A 7,746-nucleotide genomic window follows, 5' to 3' on the forward strand; every position below is an offset into this window, starting at 1 on the left:
ATTTATAACAGACGGAGATTTCTATTTATAGAGAAGCTTTGCTAATATTAACCCCCCCCCCCTCATTGACACACAAAAAAAATCTAAATTAGTTACTTATCGCATCGTATTATAGACAGCTTTCCGCGGGTATAAAAATGAAAATTATAAGATTTAAACAAAAATGGATTAATTTCATGATTTTTACTTTAACATTCGTGTAAAATTTTCTGTATTTTTCGTGAGTTTTCAGTATGAGTGAAAACCGGTCCTAATCCAGCGGATATCAATCGGTTTCGAAGCCATGCCCCCCTCCTGGATTTTGGAGACATATAATAAACAAATGCATCAGGAAACTAAGGGAGGGGACAATGAAAGTAAAATTAATCTGTTGTCATACACCACCCCCCCCCCCCCTCCCTCTCCATGAATTTCAGCAGCTAAAGACAGAATATTATGATATAAATGATTAGAGGAAATATTATTTCACCGTCTATTGCCCTATACCTAAGTTACCTACACAGATAATCTCTCCAAAATTGACCTATCCCTGGTAAACCTGAATCTAAATAATACCTCCCCTCACTATACCCACACTCTCACTTACTCAGGGAGGGAAGGGACATTGGAATGTAAATTTGACTAGTAACCAAAGTTAAATAAACTCAGTTGATTAGTAGCTTTGGGTACTAGAAATAGGAGAAAAGCTACTGTGAAAAATGTCGAAGAATCGCCCCTTAAGGTGCGTTGCCACGAAAGGGACTATACCCAAAACTTTTAATCTACACAAGATGTAATGTAAATCATAATTGTGATTGAACAGAAATTTATCTTCAATTTTCTTATCTCTAAAAATCCCTGCCTTTTTTAACTGCAAAAATGTGTTAAATCATGGTGTCCAAATTTGTAAGAAAAAAATTCATTTTTTATAGAAAGGCGTGTGTTTGTTTGTGTGTATGTCTTTTAAGATCTTATAAATTGTTGAACAAATCATTTCAGGTAAGTGTATAAGTCAAGGGCAGATTAAGGCTATTTAGCGAATGGGTGAGGGGAGGAACCATCCCCATTAACTTTTTCAATAAAAATGTATGAAATACTAATTCGGCTCAATACCAGCTGAGTATCCACGTGGGTATTCAGCTACTATTGGGGTCATTTTTAGATACTCAGCTACGGAAAATGTGTGGATATTTAACTACCATTGGGGGGGGGGGGGAAATTTTAAAATAATTATTTTGGATTTTGTAACAAAGGTTTTGATATGAAATCTTATAGAATTAAATCATAATAGTAGCACAGAATTTATATAAATAAAAATAAAAATAGATTTAGCAGGTAATGTCAATTAATATTTTTTGTCCCTAAATAACTAAATATCAAACAAGTGTTTTCTTTGAATAATTTATTTTAAAAAATGAACAAAAGTGAGTTGCAATCACTGTCATACAGACGAACGGACATATCCTAATGGAATAAAAGCTGTGACCATAATAAACTGTGTGGTAGGAGCTTATTGTACAACATGTGTAACATGATTAAATAAAGGGGGATGGAACTTCAAGGAATGTATTACATTTATTTGGTTGTAAATCTGTATTAAAGTTAAATGATAGGTGTGAATTGCTTGTATTAATGTGTTTATTGTCATGGGAATCAGCATTATGAAAGGATATAATGAAAATACTTATAGAAATTATGTGGACATTCAACTACCATAGGGGAAAAGTGTGGATATTCAACTACTCTTGGGAAAAATGCGTGGATACTCAGCTACTATTGGGGAATTCGTGGATACTCAGCTGGTATTGAGCCCCTTTTTCTATAATAAAGTAATGTAGCATCTCGGTTTGTCTTTCTTTTCAGTCTGTTAAGTAAAAGCTTAAGATTTTGCTAATCGCTGGACCAATTGAGTTATGTTACAGGCATAAAAATACTTGTAATACCTTGGTTTTAGGCTATTTTATCAGTGGGATGGGAGTGGGGACAAAACCGTGACAAACAAAACCGCGACAGGGACAAAACCGCGACATAACAAAACCGCGATATAACAAAACCGCGACAGTGACAAAACCGCGACAGTGACAAAACCGCGACATTGCAAAAAATCTATAATAAAAAAATCTTAATGCTAGAAGGTCATGGCCGCAGAGCTCGGCCCCCTGGCCTGCCTAGCCGCGGGCGCTCGGCCCCCTTGCCTATAACCTAACCTATATGTTTGAATGTTTAATGTACATTAACTATTTTATAGTTTAGAATTTCGTGGATTTTACAAAAAGGGGTTGGTAGATTTTTTTCAAATTTTTAATATTTTTTACAATAGTTGGGTTAGGTTAGGTTATGGGCAAGGGGGCCGAGCGCCCGCGGCTAGGCAGGCCAGGGGGCCGAGCGCTGCGGCCATGTATTTCTATAAAAAAAATCCTACATGGTTATATTTCTGTTATTTTTTAACTGTCGCGGTTTTGTACTGTTGCGGTTTTGTCACTGTCCCGGTTTTGTCCCTGTCGCGGTTTTGTTATGTCGCGGTTTTGTCCTTGTCGCGGTTTTGTCCCCACTCCAGTAAAAAATATATTGTCTTTTCCAAAATAGAAAAAGTAGACAAAAAAATGTTATTAAAAAATAATGTTTAAGTTTGGCAACCTAAACATTTATGCATTACTGACTCAGTGCTTTGATTGCTTTAGATGTTGTATTATCATTCCAGTATGAGTTAAATTTATCCAAAAAGAAAATATTTAAAATAGTTTACTATGTTTGTTAGATTTGTGCAGGCAAATTCAATGCATATGTGATTTCGTTGTATTATAAGGTAAGAATAGTTATTAATCATATTATAGACAGCTTTCCACTGATATTAAAATGAAAACTTTACGATTTTATCCTGATTTGTTAGTTCCGAGAGACCGGAGGACCTGGCTAACAAAACTGGTGTTAATTTTATGGTTTTTATTTTAATTTTTACGGAAAATTATCGGCAATACGAGAATTGTTTCTTATCTAGCGGATATTAATCGGTTTTGAAGCCATTTTAAGCAATTTTTTGGGTGCCCCCCCCCCCATAATTTTTAATTTTAGTTTAAAAACGTAAAAAAAAAAAATTTTTTGGGAGGGGTTGGGTGTGTTCCTCCCCCCAAGAAAATAGCTATAAACCTTTCCGGGACTTATGAGAAGCTACCCTGTTAAGGAGAACGGTTAGCGAGATCCTTCGGTACAGACACACAGACAGACAAACATCCTGTTACTTTAGTATATGGATATATATCAAGGCGCATACAAAAATAAAAAGATTAAATACATAAAGTGTAGGTAGACATTTATGTATCTATTATTTTAGTAATAGAGAAGCTTTACTCCTTAGAATAACTTGGCCTTGAAGTTATCTTAAGTGTTTAGGTAAGATATAAGATTATTTATTTTCATAAGTAGAGCAGCTAATCTAAAGCCATGGAGTGTCTGTCCGTTCCTCTAAATAGCCTTTTCTCTCTTTTCTTTTAAATTAAGGCCAGTTGCTATGTATAGATTAATTAACAAACTCACATTGCTTTTTTTTACTTTTGAAACTAATAAAGAATGTTATCATTTATTGCTGCATACATATAAAGTCGAAATCTTAATGTACGTATTTATTTTAGTAATAGAAAAGCTTTGCTCCTAAGAATAACCTGAGTTAACTTCTGTAGTTAGGTAAGTATTATAATTATATATTTTTATAATTAGCGAAGCTTCTGAAATTATGTCCATTCCTCCCCCATTTCTTTTTTAGTTTCTTTTCAATAAAAATTATGATATGTATGTATATTTCTAAGTAAAAATTTTAAAATTATGTTGGTGCTATAGACACATATTTCCTGTTAGTTAAATGAATTTAAGGGGTGGGTGGTGGGTTACTTATCTTATACTTATCCTTTGCAGGGGGGGGGGGGGTAGGTAAAGTTTATGGTGCCCTTTCTTAACTTATCCAATCCAATCTTTCTCTTATTAGTAGCAAAGGTAATAATTGAAAATTTCTTCTGTCTTTCCGTTAGCATGGTTTGGGAGAAATGTGATTTTCTCTTTTTTTGCAGGTTTTTAGCTATTTTTATATTTTCCCCCATATCTTTTTGGTCCGATTTTCAAATTTTTTTGATAATAGTATCTAAATAAAATTTTCCCAACATTCTACGGGATATTTGTTTTGATATATTAAAGTGCAAGTTGTTTTTTTATTTTAACATGTTTTTCTACATCTTTTGTGTTTTTGGTCTGATTTTCAAATTTTTTTTGTGGAAAGTAGTATCAAAGTTAAACTTCCCCTTGTTCTATGAGATTATTATGTCTTTAGATAAAAGGACACATAGCTTTCATTTCTATTTTCTACATATTATCTTTGGTATTTTTTGTGTGATTCTCAAACTTTTCTAGAACATAGATATGTCATTACTAAAGGGTGATGAAAAATAGAAATCAATCACTTCACTTTTTTTCGATATAAACCCTACACTTTACTACTTACTATCATTGGATTAGAAATTTGTGAAATATGAACTACATTAATGCAAGTACTAGACATAACCTATAGGTAAAGTGTTTTCTATTATGGGGCAAGTGTTGTATTCAGCCTTGGGATTTCTTAAAAGAAATATAACAGAACTTTATGTTTTTTTTAAATTTCTTAAAAGTATTCTTCTAAATCACCTTCAATTTTAGGCAATTCTGTTGACAAGAGTGGTTTCTCAAAAGGGTTAGTTGCATGAAGTGCATTACAAAAGATTGCAAGCAAAAGTTACAAGAATACCATCTGACATATATAATTTTGTATTACAATGAATAGCAATCAATTAGGCACCACCAAAATAGTCATCATGCTGTTTTTTGTGAAAACAGGACAGCCATATACGTTGCATATGCATATATCCAAAAAAAACATAATTTTCCAGCCTTGATATATTTAAAACTTCCTGGTAGATAATTAAAATTCTTTCAAATATATGTCCTGTAGATGTATTTTAAACTATCGAACGGAAAAAATATCCAGTTCACTAAATTCAAGTTTAAATGTACTTTATGCAACTACCCCTTTATGACAGTGCAACAAGTATAGAAACTAGAAGTACAGATACTCCAACTTCACTGGCTACCACAACAGCTAGAAGTGCTGCTAATATAACTTCCAATCCTTCCAAGAATAAACATGTTTAAAGTGAGATAGCTGTAATGTGTATTATATGGTATGTATTTTATATTTTTTTCTAAAATGTCATAGCAGAAGATGCAAAATGTCGTCTTAGTTTTTTGAAGGGATTCATCTTCTCTGAAATCTAAATTATCAAAATATTTCTTTTGGTAAATGATTATAAGATATATGTCAAACATTTTATCAGAAAAAAATATTTAAAATTATAAAGTAGAAACCTGAATAATTTTTCTTGTGGAAATAGTTTTCGGCAAATGTTGATAAACATATGTCTGCTAGCATTAAGATGTTTGTACTGTCAATACACATTGGGTTTTATTTAAAGAATTTCTTTAAAATGTTTTTTTTTTACATTGTATACCAATAACGCAATATTTGCTATCAGAAAACCCCCGACTAAGACTCGCCTACGACCCGATCTTCTAGGATTGCTTTGTAATTCACATTTTTGAAAGTCTTTCAACAGTATACACAGCAAATTCTCTATTTTTTAACTAACTTTCCGAATCATATACCTAAAGCATTTGAATTGACAAAGGTTATGCTAATATTTTTACCATTCAAGTTTATTTAATATTCTAATAAATAGCGCAACCCTCCAAGTTATGGCTACTTTTCATGAACATATGATCTAAAGAATAAGCTCTGATGCAATGTCATATAAGGATATTATAATATTCATTAAAAAAATTGTTATTTTTGCATATATGTTACATTTTACAGTGTTTTGTGGCTCAAAAGAAAGACAATTAAAATTTATTTCATATTATATAGTTTAAATTGCATAAGATAACCTAGAAATAGTAAAAAAGTCCCTTTCTTTTTTTGTCGTAAAACAGAAATTAACAAAGATTTTTATTAAAAAACACCTTAGTGTAAAAATTAAAAATTTTAAATATGGTCACAAAAAGATTCAATTAGTTTATTAAATGTTTCATTTTCAGCAAATGACAATTAATCTCTATTACAAAGAATAAAGTGTAAAAAGATATTCTCGTTTTAATTTTAAGCAACTTAAAATGCATTTTAATACCTTTTAATGATTTATTTTTTAAAACATCATTTTATAAAATGTTATTGATTTTTAAAGTTATATATTAGAATGTTTTTAAATTTTGTTAACATTTTGTTTTAAATGTAGAAAATTGGTAATTCTAAACATTCAAAAAATGATTTTATTAAATTTTCATCACTTAAATTGCATGTTTGATGAAATTTTCAACTGATAATTCAAGAAAAATTGTTTAAGTTTTATTATATTTTACTTTGAAATGTTAAAAAAATATATTATTGTCAAAAATGTGGAAGTTATACTTTCCTCAAAAAAAGACCTAAAACATGAAAATTAACACATGTAATGAGATTTTTTCTTCTTTCAGGTTTAATTTTAAGTAAGGGGGGGGGAAGTTCTGACACTTTTGCGTAAACAGTGATTATAGGCTTTGTCTTTGGAGATAATGGATAGGTTATTTGGCAAAAAAGTTTCCTTTTGGGATGTAGTTTTCCTATTTTCAAAAAAATTTTGGATTCGGCCTCCAGGTTCCGGTACTCCAGGCCTCCAGGTGGATTCTGGACAGGTAAAAAAAAAAAATTCAAGATAGAACAAAACTTATTTAACAAAAGTTGGTACTTTATGGATGGTATGAACTAATTTGAAGAAATTTTTGAAATCGGGCTCCAGGTTCTGGTACTGCAGGCCTCCAGGTGGATCCTGGACAGGTAAAAATTGAAAATTTTTAATTTTAAAGTTAGAACAAAACTTATTTAACAAAAGTTGGTACTTTATGGATGGTATGAACTAATTTGAAGAAATTTTTGAATTCGGCCTCCAGGTTCTGGTACTCCAGGCCTCCAGGTGGATTCTGGACAGGTAAAAATTGAAAATTCAAGATAGAACAAAACTTAGGTATTTAACAAAAGTTTGTACTTTATGGATGGTATGAACTAATTTGAAGACATTTTTGAAATTGGGCTCCAGGTTCAGGTGCTGCAGGCCTCCAGGTGGATTCTGGACAGGTAAAAATTTAAAATTTTTACTTTAAAAGTTAGAACAAAACTTATTTAACAAAAGTTGCTACTTTATGGATGGTATGATCTAATTTGAAGAAAATTTTGAAATCGGGCTCCAGGTTCTGGTACTGCAGGCCTCCAGGTGGATCCTGGACAGGTAAAAATTAAAAAATTTTAATTTAAAAGTTAGAACAAAACTTATATAACAAAAGTGGCTTCTTTATAGATGGTTTGAACTAATTTGAAGAAAATTTTGAAATCGGGCTCCAGGTTCAGGTACTGCAGGCCTCCAGGTGGATCCTGGACAGGTAAAAACTGAATTTTTTTACTTTAAAAGTTAGAACAAAACTTATTTGACAAAAGTGGCTTCTTTATAAATAGTATTAACTAATTTGAAGAAAAATTTTGAAATCGGGCTCCAGGTTCAGGTACTGCAGGCCTTCAGGTGGATCCTGGACAGGTAAAAACTGAAATTTTTACTTTAAAAATTAAAACAAAACTTATTTAACAAAAGTGGCTTCTTTATAGATGGTATTAACTAATCTGAAAAAAATTTTGAAATCGGGCTCCAGGTTCAGGTAAAAATT

The 7,746-nt window shown here is 31.6% G+C and overlaps 1 long non-coding RNA gene across 1 annotated transcript; it reads left to right on the plus strand.

Annotated features, from left to right (window-relative positions):
- Positions 1-2,646: 2,646 nt before the first annotated feature.
- Positions 2,647-5,187, plus strand: LOC145321611 (uncharacterized). Its single transcript, XR_013880335.1, has 5 exons — positions 2,647-2,785; positions 3,311-3,369; positions 3,609-3,660; positions 4,663-4,696; positions 5,043-5,187. It is a non-coding gene; the product is annotated as an uncharacterized LOC145321611 (long non-coding RNA).
- The last annotated feature ends 2,559 nt before the right edge of the window (positions 5,188-7,746 follow it).

Source organism: Acartia tonsa, chromosome 6 (genome assembly GCF_053477335.1).
Source record: "Acartia tonsa isolate MP-2025a chromosome 6, ASM5347733v1, whole genome shotgun sequence".
Classification (NCBI taxonomy): Eukaryota; Metazoa; Arthropoda; class Copepoda; order Calanoida; family Acartiidae; genus Acartia; species Acartia tonsa.